Here is a 10705-nt window from a genome sequence, read left to right on the forward strand (position 1 = left end):
TTCTTGTCTAAAGCACATTTACGTTACTGGTGTGTTTTGAAAGATGTACTTTTGTTCTGGTATGTCTTTCCACTAACTTTAAATGTGAAAAGACTTTTTTGGGGACATATGTATTTTATATTTGCCTGAGCATAATTAATCGGGAAAATGAACAAAGTATAAAGTATATGATAATGTTAAATATAGTTGATCATTATCGGCATGAAACCCCAGCTTGATAACTCCATTAAAATCATTATTATAACAATATTTAGTATACAATATGTGAAGATTATTTTAAAATGAAGAGCCCACAAACATAATACAGATGTATTTTAAATATTGATTTTATTTGACAGTAAAAACTTTTCGCTAGCTATTACAGTGCGCATACATAAATAATACGGTGTCATTAATTGGACAAAATGCAAACAATCACATTTCCTAATTGAAGTTTTAAGGCATTTAACATGTTTTGGTAACACCCGTTTTTTTAAGGTTTGTTTGACACTAACACTAAAAATAATACATCTTGATTTATACAGCGCTTTGACAACAGCTGTAAATATTTAAAAAAGAACATTTGCATTTTATATCTTTAACCTTTAGTGTGTAGCAAACGTAAACAACATACAATATACAAAAATATTTTGTTTCTTGCACTTTCCCTCACGTCATGGTGCGTTTCACTTCAAGTGCAGTTTGTACCTACAAACTGCACTTGAAACACACTTTCAAACGTACACCTGTACATTTGACCTACTGGATAACTGTGAGCGAGATAACTTTGGGGCTTCCTGCTGTATGGCTGATAATTTCGAACCGTTTGACAATGAAGGTTCAGTCGGTTGCCTTCTGAGTGTGCGTCTGAAAGGGAGCTGGTATCTGGAGTTCTGTTGCTTATTTTAGAACATTATGTCTTCGAGGATCTTTGTACAATGACATTTTAAGTGTAAATAGAATTTGAAGAAAAAATATAATTTTCTAAAATATGGTGTTACGATTGGGTCTTGATTTAGGTCAGCATTTACTGGTACACTTGAACCGAGATCTAAAACAGTGCTTGGTGTTGTGGTGTCTTTGAAGTACCAGGTTTCCTGTCACCAATTATCGCCGTAGCGATCGTGTTATCGTCTTAAATATAGGTATCGTAATGTTCCGATGAAAAATAGTATAAAGAAGAACAAAATAAACAAAAAAAAAGAAAAATGGGTCCAACAATTAGCTTTCTGTGCTGTACTTTTGTTTGATGCATGATTGTCTCCCTCTCAGAAATGATGTGTGCTTATTTTGCTGTACTGTAAACGGTTGCACCTCATTTATAAATCATTTATAAATAATGAAATAATAAATAAATCATTTATAATAAATGAGATAATGAGTTGCATGTGCCATGAACCGAGAGGACACATGCAAACTGAACTGAAACAGTCAAACCGAAACCGTTTGAACAGTTTTCAAAAGTTTCCTGGCATGTAGATGTGTGTGTGCATGTCAACTCGCACAGTGATGAGTAAGGTGACTGGCAGAAGGGGAAACGAATCAGACTGCTTAGGACGTATGCGAAAAAATACGAATGCAAATGACCATTTATCGAATCTGGGGGGGAAAAAAAACCTATCATTTCCATATTATTAATCGAACAATACGTTGATATAGTAAATTTTGTGACAGGCCTATAAACGTCACCTACTGCATTCTTATGGCCTTCCCCTTTTGCCGCCGCAAATTTAAACGCGTGTTCTCTGCTGCGTTGACACATTGCCGACACTAAGGCTAATCCTAGATGTGACAGTTGCATGGCAGCATGCCTCAAGGAACCCGGCAAGGACACCAATCAAGTCTGCTGTTATGAGCTTTTTGTTGCTCTTTTAACATTGCCCTGTGGTATCCAAAGCTACTCGTAGCTCAGAAAATCACTTCTAGTGTGAATTTAGACAATGAACTATGTGCATGCTACTTCCGAGGTTTCCCAGAGAAACTGCGGTTGTGTTGAAGTGGAACATAGACCAGCCTCCTGTATTATGTCCCATACTGACCCTGCTGTTCGGAACCACGGCCGACAGCTGAAGCCAGGGGACATTAAAACATGTGTTCACCCTTATGGCACCGTGCCTTTCACAATGTGGGGGATAAGAAAACAGGGGAAAAAAAATGATATTGTATCACACAGGTGCAAAACACACAAGCGCACACGTTCAAGCACAAAGTCGTTGCTAGTGATAACTAACGTAACACTGATTGTCAGATACAGTTTTATGGTCCGTGGTGATCCTAAGGTACGTAAAATAAAAATGTGTGTGTAATAATTTATCCAACTATAGTTATAATCACTTGAAACTATGACTTTAACTGTGGACCGACAATGCAACAACCTGCGAAATCAAACTCGATTAACATATTTCCTCACATAAGAGCCTCCACTCGAACAGACACAGTGTCTCAAATAAAATACAAGCCGAGTCATCCCACAAACACACACCTTTCCCTAAATAGTCCTTTTTTAGGGGGCCACACATGGACATTTAACCACTGACACAGTTGAGCTTGCAAACTCTGTTGCTAACCAAAACGGTAGCCTCTACCAAAATGTGTCAACGGTCTGTCAAATAACTCAAAACCTGGCAAGCATCTTTCCGTCGGCGATACGGATGTGGCAACTGCTACCAGAGCATGAATACATTTTCTGGAAGCGTATTTTACCACAATTAGCATTCCGGCCGCCTCTGTGCCTTCTCCGCAGTGTTTAAGGCATCCATCCGAGGAGCTTTAGTTTACTTTCAATTTGACTACAGCACGGACACTAAGATTATTTTACATTAGATGTATAATTATGTTGTAAAACTAAAGGCCTCCTTGCCAGGCCCTCAGTTAAGTTGAGTAAACATCAGGCCCCCCTAGCTTAAAGCGTTGAACATGAAGGCAATGTGTGGCTTGAGTTTAGCTCTGTTGGGCTCTTTAGAAATGCTTGTGGTTATGTAGAAATCAAAACTTGGCTGCGACTATTCCATTCGATGGATTTGCAGGGTGATAATCTATGAAATCCCTTCTTATTTTGGAACGGCAGGGCCCTCACAAGAATTCATGAGTAAATTAGAGGCAGCACAGACAGAAGAACAGAGGCGGCGACATATGGTTTGTTCTAGGCGAAGGATTTACTCTAATTTGACTGGTTCTATCAAGCAAAAGAGCAAGTCTGTCAGCGATTATTGAATTAAGGCTTGAATTTTGTCGCTGCCATTGCAATGAAGAGTGGAGGTCTGGCTATGTTTAGGTCCTGACTAACAGAGATAGCGGGACCAGCCTCTCAGACAATCAAAATTTAAGGCTGGAAAGAGGTGCGGAGTGATAATCACCATCATGTAATTCTTCCTAATCACTAGATAAACGACCTGCGAGTGAAATGTGACTCCATCTAAATGATGTAATTAGGTGGAGGAGTCACTGATACTTTTCTCTAATAGCCTTTGAGCCGTGTGTTTGTCTTGCCATTACGCTTTTAAAAAGTCATCTGCTGTGGGCTTTAATGCTTAATTTGATGTCAAGCCTACTCATAACTTTGCTAAGTGTTAAGATACAGTACTGGATGCATGTGATGATTCACTGCAATTGATACTTATTACAAGCTTGGCTTCGTGTCGTCGTTTCCTCGCACACGTACTGATGGATTTGTTATCAACTCACAGAAATGACTTCAGCGGGATCAATGTATTGATGCTACATGCGCCATGTAGGCAGGAAACTCCACCAAATGCATTTTTTTTTGCCACTATTTGTTGTTTTTGCCTTTTTTTGTGATTATATTTGAAGTTTTTTATGTGAATGAAATATGCAGCCAAGTGGTTCAAGTTGACTGTGATAAAACACTTGGATGGATAGAAAAATCCAACTTAAAATGTTGAACTTCGTTGCGAAATTATTAGAAATGCAGTGTCAAGATTTACTCACCACAAGACCTACTGTTTGCTTTCTTCAACTTTCATCAGTTGATTGTGATGTACAATTATTTAAAATGTTTCCAAAAAGATTTTTCACATAAGTACACTAAGTCTGAATCAAAGTTTGAAGATGCATGTCGGACAAATTCGAGCGAGAACATTTGCCACCCTAACGAAAGCACTTTTCATTGGTTGTCAACCTTAATAGGAACATATTTTATATTGGAAAAAAAGAAACCCCACACCATGCCACCAAACAATATGTATATATCCTGGTGGAGACATCGATTAATCGTACCCTCTGCCATCTAGCGGGAGAGCATTTAATCATTCTGTTTTTTGTTGTTGTCCGAAATAACTAATAATTTTCAGACCAATCAAGTCAAACTGGGTAATTTCCCGCATTACCCGATGACCTTTCATGGCACACCAACGTTTTGGCGGCATAGTTGTTGTAAATCACTGCTCTGGATGAGCTTTGTTGACGTTCCTTGGAAGGTAATATTGAAAGCAACATCCTATGAAAAAAAAAAAATAACGTCATTCAGTACATTTACCTCGTCAAACGATGACGCCGGATAGCTGCTGTTGGTGTGCTCTTCCTGTACCCGACTGCTTAACAATGCCATTGTTCTCGCCTACACCTGTGCCCCACCGTGTTATGCGCGCAGTTCACAGTAGACCGCAGTTTATGCATTCGAACGTGTACACCGTGAACCCTGACAGAAAGACGGTTTGGCAGATTGCCTCGCAACAGCTGCACTATTCCAGAATGGTCCGATTTGGCTTTCTCTCACGCCTCCCTGTCTCACTAGACTCGTGAAAGACAATGAGAATATTTATTTCTCGTGAATGGTTTTGGTGGCTCTTGACACAGATTTGCAAAATAGACTCACTTGTTGTTCATGGGGTTTAAAGTGACACGCGTTGGCCCACGATGCTGTTGGAGGCTATTTTTCATCGGGCGAAATTGTTCGCACTTCTGTCTGGCCACGGGCGGTCATGAAAGCTGTGTGATTCGCGTTGGCGATACGATGCATTTAGACATGTTAAATGGCTTACTCGGAATCACGTTGCTGTTTTGTTTCTCACCTGTCTGAAGGCGGGCTTGGAGGTTTGTGTGCTAAGCTGCCAGATTCCGTGCGGAATATTATGAATAGGGTCACGAGGTGTGGAGTGTACAAACGACGGGGGGGCATGCCACGTTCCCTGTACTTGCTTGATAGCGGCAGGGATTGAACTGCAGTCACCTTAGCGGTTCACAAATGCCAATGTCACCATGGCGGAGACCAACGTTAATGAATAAAAATGTCAGTTCTCCACTGTGTAGATCATGTGACTGGCCTCTGCCACTAGAGACACAGCAGGTGAACGGGACCGCTGGCATTTTGCAAAGTTGTCGACAGCTGACAGCGATCACCTTGTGTCCTTGCGTGGAAGGTTTATAAAAGCGGCACACGTCCATTCAGCCTCAAACATTGTGCTTTTCTTCTGCCATTTTCATTCATGCGTTATTCGTTTTGGGGGTGGTCCATTTTACAAATTTGTACTGTGAATGTCGCGTGATCCTATTTGCCAAAGACACGCACCTCAAGTAAAAGTTGTCCTGCTTCAGTTCTTTAGTTTGAGATTGTCGGGACAACGTTACTGTTTGTGACTTCTTGCTGAATCACTTCTATTTCCGTCGCCCACCCGTAGCGAGGGATTGCGTGGCATGAATTAAAGTGGGCTCATGTTTGTTTGCGTGTCTGGATCTGCTCGGACACACGCTTGTCAGTAAGGCATCAGTTTGAAGATAGAGGGGCAGCAACAATCCCTCCCGCCTGCCTGCATCGTTCGGCTCTAATGGCTCCTGACTGCGGAACGCAAGCTATCTCGGCCTGCTCTTCCAATGGCTTTATTTTCCGCTCCTGATGAGAGTACGACTGCAAACTACCACTTATTGCGTGCATATGAGATCCACCTGCGATGGGTGAAAAGCTTCGATATAGACAGGTGATATAAAAAACGTTTTTTAAAAAAAATATATGTACCCTCCCTACACCCTTTAAATATGTTTGAACTTATTAAGACTTAAATTTATCAAAGGGCACCTTCTCAAATAATCCCTCGCGCCTGCTCTCACTTTCTCACTCACGCAGTTCTCCAAATAAGATGCCGAGTGTGCTTGCTTCAAGCTTGTTTGTCACTCCCCTGTCAGGTTTTCTGTAAAACTGACACATAAAGGAGAGTGATACAATTAACAAAATATTCAACCAGACCATACGCAGCCATTTTGTCTAATGCACATCCACAATCTTAATGCTAACATATTCTACAGGTATAATGCAAAACGGGAGTTCCTTATGTATCACTTCTTGCATTTAAGTTTCTATTGGAACTGCAGATGTTCGAGCAACTCCAACATACTTGTTTTGGCTTTTTCTTCTACCTAAGAAAAATACGTACTGTACCTTATAAGAAAATATTAATAATAAAAAATAAATAAGATAAAGACCATGGTAACTAACAGCTACTTAACTTTAATTGGTTGCTATCTTCGGAGCACCGACTTGGTGTATACACGTCCCAGAGGTCTGGACGCTTAAAGACATTCTGGAAGGTATCGCACTCTCATTAGTCCTTAATTTAACTGATGTCGTTAGCCATGATATTGACTCATGTTAGAAAAGTCTCCACAACCGAATAGTAAATAAGCTTAAATTCTATCTATCGTCAACATAAAAAAAAAAAAAAATTCCCTTTGATTTTGAATGAAAAAAAATAAAAAGAATAAGAAAACCTTTCTTCGTCTCCCAATGGAGAAATTCCCAATTTACAGCAGTAAAGTTATGAAGGGAAGAAAGTAGAAGAACAAAAAGTATAGGAGCTGCTGTAAAGGCAGCCACTCTCGCGTCGCCATCTTGAAGTCACAATAACATAATAACAAAATAATACAACACAACACATAACACACAGACAATCATTCAATCTTAACCACTTTTCTGCATACTCTTTGTTGTTTGAAGCAGTTATGGATGAATAGAAAAGTTATTTGAAAACCATCAATAATTCTAAATTACCGAACAGGAGAAACAAAACAAAAAAAAAAAAAACCTCCTTCCAACCTGTTTGAGCCTCGTCCTTAAACGGTTGCTTTTGATTTCGAAGGCCCTGGAATAGAATGGGTGTGACATAAAAATGAAAATGAGATGGTGCAGATCTGGAAGCAGGGGGTAGGAGAGGGTTTATGGGATTCATAACTACATCACCTCGTCGACCAGTTTAGCTCTGATGTTGCTGACCGCAGTCAGGAAAAATTCTGACTCGGTGTGTTCCACACCTGTTCTTATAACCTGTTCACCCGTTACAGCACGTGTTGTAACTACTTAAATGACGTCTCGGCCAAGGAAATTGCAAGTTTCACTGGACAGCACAGCCAGAGAAAAATGAACTGCGTACAGTCAGGCAGTAGGCTATAAATAACAGTTTCAGAGCAGCACAAAAAAATTGTTGGTCAGCCTCACTTACACACCAAGCGTGTCCTCACCCACTCCTCAGATTACTGCACCTCTCACTCTTAGCTTGAATGCAAAACCTCCTAGCTATCGCTCTACTCCAATTTCACTGACAAATAATTAAATACCTGACCAGATCTGACTCACATTAAAAACGAAAATAAATATGAAACAATCTGATGAATCACTTTTGTTACAAGTGATGTCATTTTGTCCCCTGTCCAGTCAGCTGTTTGTCAACTCCCTCACCCTGCTCTCAGCACCCCGTTTGACACTGAGCAGATTGGTGGTAATTTGGGCTGTTTTTCTTCGCCCCTGTCATCACGTTCGACACACAACTAACTACAGAAAATCTGATAGCTCCGAAAAGAGGCTAAGTGTTGATATACCGTCACAAGATCCTCAGTGTGCTTTACATTTAAAACCCAGAGCAAGAGTGCGTTGACAGAATTGCAGTTACGGTTTTGACATGTGGCCTTTGCTATTTAATTTCTTCAGCAAATCCATCAGACAGGTGCCACTCCGATGTGATCGAGTGGGGACAGTATCAGCAGACGTCTTAAACTAATTGCACGTGTACAGCGAAGGGATGTCTTTGTGAAATGCTCTTTGGATTTCACAGTTGCATGGAAGCTGTCAAGGCAAGAAAGTTCCTTCGACCAGCACGTTTCTCAGTGACCCCGGTATCCAATGTGGCACCACGATAACGGCCAAAACAATATCACAATCAGCAACCCCGAGTACTCTATGTGCGAGAGTCATAGAAAGTCATTGCAATTGCTGCTTCCGCCATCTCAAAAACTGTGTAGCTCTCAGGCACTGAATTTAAAGGGAATGATCGGAGCCGCTTCCTCTATTCGCAAAGCTAGTTGGCTGTGTTCATCCTCACAAGAGCACAAACAGTCGTACATTGACCAAACAGTCTGTATCAGGTTATCCAGTACAGTGTTTTTCAACCCATGTCTCGCGGCACACTGGTGTGCCTCGAGACATTCTCAGGTGTGCCGCGGGAAAATATCCAAATATCCAATTTGTATGCCTGTGCGGTCTTTCGCCCAGAAAGTAATCACGTAGTACCCTCCCATACCGCTAGGGAGCAGCAACAGCTAGCCAATTGCCTTGTGTTTCGACGAGAGACAAGCGAATTTGTGACGCATGAATGCAGGACGACGGTGAAACAAGAAATATGAAAGATGATAAAATACTGTTTTCTTTGTGTTCATTTGATTCCAATTCAAGCTGTTATAACGTCATTCTTAAATGTTAAAAACGGTTATAGTAAAAATATAACACGTTATATTGGGGGAGGGGGGTTCACATTTTCAGCAAGTGGTGTACCGCGGGATTTTTTTCAATGAAAGAAGTGTGCCTTGGCATAAAAAAGTTTGAAAAACACTGATCCGGTACATCATACTCCCATAAGACGCCCCCACAAAACACCCAGAGGTTACACGTCAAAGTGCCTTCTCTAAATGCGCACATGTAGACTGGTTGAACTCCCATGCAACCTCGAAGACCCAGCTGAGGTTGTAGAGCAGGTCGACTGTTCCACGGCCAAAGCGAAAACCACGCTGTTGCTCCTGAGTCTGAGATTCACCTTCTCAAAAGACCCACCTCTCCAGCATTCCCCAATAACCTTATCAGGGAGCCTGTAGTTGGAACTCATGTTCCAGTCCCCCTTCCTAAAGGGAACCATGTGATGTTGCAGAGGTCCGCCAACCAGGACAGCACCACAACATTCAGGGCCTTAACGAGGGCCCTGCCACCACGTAGCTGCCTGCCTCGGAGTCCCCAAGATTCTGCTTTCTCGAAAGAAGGTGTGTCGGTGGAATTAAAGAAGTGTTTAAATTAAATTATTTTACCCACAGTCTCACAATATCTTGAATTGAGGTCAGCAGGGCCTCCTTCCCTTACTACACAGTGTTAATGGTGCATTGCTTCGCTCCTTCTGAGACGCGGGATGTTCCATGAAATTCAAAGAAATCCATGGCCTCACCAATGCTGCCTGCCGGTCTACGCGCTACCCTTTCATCTAAATTAAGCAAGCTTTCCAACTACCAATTTCAATAATTTATATAATTTTCTGATAAAATATTTACTTCAGTGCGCATGGTAATAATTCACTTTACAGTAATCAAGCAATTCAACAGTTCAAACCTGCTGGCAATGAGCAAAGTGCTCTCATTCAGTGGCACACACACGTGTCTGTCATCTGTCACTTATGGCAAAATGTGGCGCCATCTAGTGGCTTTGTGAGGACTGATTTCTCCTCCTGAGCTGTCAACACGTTTTAGTTTGACAACCACATTGTTGCAACATAATATTGACTCTATCAAATTCTATTGCATAAAGACTTGCGGTGTATTATTTGATATCATACAAAAACACACTTTGGTTCTCTGTGTCAATTTTGACAGTTTAATGAGTTTAATAAAAAGTAAATATGCACCTATTTTAATAACAGTGCCTGGTAATTCCATATACATTAAACCTAAAGTTTTCATTCACTATGATCATTATTAACACTGCTTTTTATTCTCATGTGCTGGGCCTTTAGTGATATAAACATTACTTTGTTATTGTTTTTGTCATTTGTCATTACAATGATTTAATAATTTAAAATTAAATATACAAATATACATCATACATAAATCTACATTTTGAAAAGATTAATGTATAACCAGCGGCTACTTTTTATTCCATTGAACATTGTCAAAGAATTATAGCACACGCCGTCCACCAAAACTCTCCACAATTTTAAACAGATATAAGACATTACATCTTATACCTGTCTGAAATACTTAGTAGCTACAGATGCATGATTTCATAGAGTTTTGCGTGGTATTTAGAACGACGTTAGACTGAACACTTCACCTGCGCCACTGTGGTTCCTCTGTAAACATCAGTGCAATAGTCTAGCCCTGTCAACTGCCGCTGATCAATCAGGGTGGCAGGACATCATCTGACTAAATCCTGGTGCTATCAAGAATCAAATCACAAGCTGTAAGTTTTAGGTGTGGTGATGTTGCAGGCCACTTACACTTGCCAACCGCGTTCCATCAATCTGTATGGCAGGTGCTCATTGAGAAAGTTCCTGACAGTGAGATCCCAATGTGGCAGTGCGCCATCTTACTGAAAAAGTACTCACCACCAGGGGTGTTGCTTGGCATGAAGCTCTACTCGGCAATAGGCCCCCACCTCTAACCCCTTCCTCTTACACACACACACACACACACACACACACACACACACACACACACACACACACACACACACACACGCACACACACA

General features: G+C 41.0%; 1 protein-coding gene across 1 annotated transcript in view; it reads left to right on the forward strand.

The window, feature by feature from the left end:
- Positions 1-10705, forward strand: part of rbm20 (RNA binding motif protein 20) — a 32643-nt gene that overhangs the window by 688 nt on the left and 21250 nt on the right. The window lies entirely within an intron of this gene.

This window comes from Hippocampus comes, unplaced genomic scaffold, assembly GCF_001891065.2.
Source record: "Hippocampus comes isolate QL1 unplaced genomic scaffold, H_comes_QL1_v1.1 scaffold51, whole genome shotgun sequence".
NCBI lineage: Eukaryota > Metazoa > Chordata > Actinopteri > Syngnathiformes > Syngnathidae > Hippocampus > Hippocampus comes.